The sequence below is a fragment of the Lissotriton vulgaris genome, unplaced genomic scaffold, assembly GCF_964263255.1.
Source record: "Lissotriton vulgaris unplaced genomic scaffold, aLisVul1.2 SCAFFOLD_649, whole genome shotgun sequence".
Lineage (NCBI taxonomy): Eukaryota > Metazoa > Chordata > Amphibia > Caudata > Salamandridae > Lissotriton > Lissotriton vulgaris.
In genome coordinates, this window is record NW_028245020.1 from 857,046 (window position 1) to 860,692 (window position 3,647).

Sequence of the window (3,647 nt, forward strand, 5' to 3'; positions counted from 1 at the left end):
TAAAAGATTTAATCCAACATAAACGTGATAATTAAGCATATTGTTTAATTTGTATGTTTTGATTGGATTAATATTCAAAGTATAGAGCAGTATTGGCAATTCTTTTTTGTTTATCATTAGCTAGTGGCTAAGCCTTGCTGTTGGGAGCCGAGACCCAGTGGTGGTTTTTAGAAATAGTATCTGGCATGCCCTAAATACTGCCTTGTTTCCCTGAACCTGCTAATCTTTAGTTCCCCATATTGATTTTAAATCAACCATGTTTCTCCAACAATCAAACCCTTGAGTGGACAGCTGGAAAAGAAAAGATTCAGAAAATGTTAGATTTCATCAGTAAGCATATTTTTCTTTGCTGGTGATGGGATGAGCCTATAATAAGAAGACAATGGGTCAGCTGTACTATGGCCAGAGAAATATGCAAACTTCTGTTCAAATGTTTATGAGCTACCCTGTGGTGGTGCAGGGCAGTGTTCCCATAGTATGTAATGAAATACAGGGAGTACTTTCTTTATGCAAAATGGCGTGAACATAATGTTGAAATAAATATTTGAACCATCATACATTTAATCAGAGTTAGAAACAGTAGAATATTCTAGGTCTTCTAGCATTTAATGGACTGTGTCAATGCCCGATTTATCGGAGACGGTACTGGGGTGATAATGTCAGTCAAAGAAATGCAGAATATATATGGTATTTGCAAAGGTTCAGTAGGACCGGATATATCACACAATATCTTATCCCATCCAAAAACATCAGGTACCGGAACAGCAGAAATGTCTACCAGGGTAAAGTCTTTTTGCACTTTGTGTAAAGAAGAATGAGATATTAAAACCAAGTTCAACAATTGTACAGCAGAGCACTTTGGGAGATAGTGTCCACTCAGAAGCAGGAAAAAGACTATCACAAAACCAATCCAAAAAATTAGAAAAAGTAAATACATTGTAAACTACAGGTATAGTCATGGTGGAACAAAGTACGTCTTTTTCTGGCCAAAAAATCCATGCAGTTTCTTGTATGGGGTGGAAGCGGAGGTGAATCATATGAATCTGAAGGAAAGTCTTTAAAGTCAACAAAGTAGCTAAAGGCAGTTTGATATGTTTTTGGCAGCTCTTTACGCTGTGCAGAACTATGAGTTTAATTGTGGTACATTAATGTAGACTCCATCCATGTTTTGTTTCTGAATATAAATCTGTGTTTCTGTACAAGTTGTTTTATGTAGTAGTTGTTGATTTATTAGGTAGAAGAGATACTTAATTATTTGCTATCTCCCACCGAGGAGTAGAAGCTTCATCACTGATCAAAACATCCAACTGTATAGTAGTGAGAGGAGACCAGACACTACTCAGGATCCCATGTGGCTTACTGTGTGGAATCAGCCATAAAATGTGGTTTGATGAGATAGATTGACACTAATCCCTTGTTTTTGGAACCAGCAAGGGGAAGTAAAAGTAAAATTCTGGTACCTTCAACAGCCAGGACATGAACACGCTCTCTGTAAGATGGCCCAAATTAAAATGTGTCTACTATTTTCTCCCAGATCAATTTACCAATATTGCTGAGACACCCAGAAGTTGTTAGTGCTTCCTTCACTTCTCCAGTGGCAATTCTTTTAACTTAGGCAATGCTCTGTGTGTCCCTGAAGCTAATCAGCTCCTGTAAAACAGCCAAAGGTTTATTGATGTCAAAGTGAGTTTCTGCCACCACTCTGCAGGTACTATTGAGGTTAGATACCCACATATTAACCCCTAACAAGAACTCATAGGAAGTCCAAGCACCCAGGAATTATCTAGGTAGATTGTTGAAGGCTCCTAGGGGATGGACCAAAACTGTGACCTGATCCTAATACACTTGCTGTTAAAGACTACTTTAAGTCATGGTTCTTACTTTCCACTACTGCGAATCCCTTGGGATGATAATGTGAAAAGTACAGCATGATTACACCCAGATTTCCCATGGCGTATCTGTAAGCCCTAGAGGTCAATGCTAGCCCTGATCCCTGGTGCCACCTGTGTATGTCTTAATAAAGACTTGCAGATCTTTGATAATAGTTTGGGCATCAGCCGACCCTTTGGCCAGACCCATAGGAGTCGAGGGCAGGAACCTACTGCAACCAAGATGTACTTGTGAGCGACATCTGATTGCAAGAGACTGCAGTGGCCCAGATAAACACAAACAAATGGCTTGTTCGAGATCAATATAGGTGTCATTGGACACGCTACAGTGGAACCCTTCATCTGCTGGCAGATGTTATATTTAAGGACAAAGGGCCAAATTATCAAGAAAGGGTGATACATTATCGCCGCTTTTATCGGCAGAAAACTGCTGCTAAAGTGGCGATAATGGGCTTGATAATATGTCCTTGTGAATTCCCATAGAAGCCTAGCTTCTGGTGTTAACCTGGGCTGCTATGGGAATTCAGAACAGCATATTATAAAGCCCATTATCGCCACTTTAGCGGCAGTTTTTTGCTGATAAAAGCGGCGATTATGTGTTGCTCTTTCTTGATAATTTGGCCCAAAGTCCCTAGTTTGTTTATGAAGGCCTGTGGACCAATATCATTGCTGCAATAGTAAAATTGTAGCTACCACCCCTTTGTGAGCAGATGCTAGTCCCTCATGAGCTGCTGGGATTCATTCTAACCTGCAATCAGAATGTGTTATCACTCTATTACCCACTCTGGGAATATGAGCAAATTGAATGTTTTGCACATTTAATTGGTAGGAAACTGCTTGAAAGCCTTTGGGCAAGTGGCTGTCATCACAAGCAGTGTTGGCAGCCATCATAATGTCTCTATCTATCCTCTTACTGAAATAAGTAATCTCAGCGACAGCAGCAGTTTGCATTGTTGCTTTTGCGTCTTCGCCAGTCATTGAATTCCCTGCAATATATATTTGTACATACTGATGACTCCAGTAGTGAATCATGAGTCCATGGCAAGCATTCATTAAGCTTAGCAACCTGTTGCCAAAGCACTTTGTGCTTTATGGTGAACCTTTTGGAATCTCCGAATCCATTCTGGCTCCAGAAGGGTACATAATCATTGTAAGACTGAACACAATATTACGAATCACATACAAAGAGTGTGTAAATTCTGGTATCTCAAGTGCCAGAATAAGAGCTCTGACTTCTGCCAGCTGTGCTGTGCAATCATCTAGACTGCATGCAGATCTTTTCAGGCTGGAATTCACGATGCTGAATTCCACCATTAACAGCGGCACATGCTGCTGAGTGTTTGTAGTAAACTGCACTGCTTGCAGATGCCCGCCATGTTTTGCCCCATTTTGAACTGCTAGGCACTGTGGTAATTGATCTGAGAGAGTGCTGAGTCCTGCTAACCAGGCCCAGCACCAGTACTCTTTCCCTTAAACTGTAAATGTGAATTAGTACACCCAATTGGCATGTACTTTTACACCCCTATACGACCCTAGTACATGGTATCAGTAGTACCCAGGACATGGATGTAAAAGGGGTACCAGGGATGCAGCACTTATTGTGCCATCCTGAGTGATCCAGGTAAAACAAAAGTCTGTAGGTCTGACTTGTCAGCCCTGCATGAGCAGTTTGCATGCTCATTCTACCCTCCACACACCATGTGTGACAGTGTCATCTCACTGCATTTATTATATGTCAGTCACCACTAAGCCAGGCCT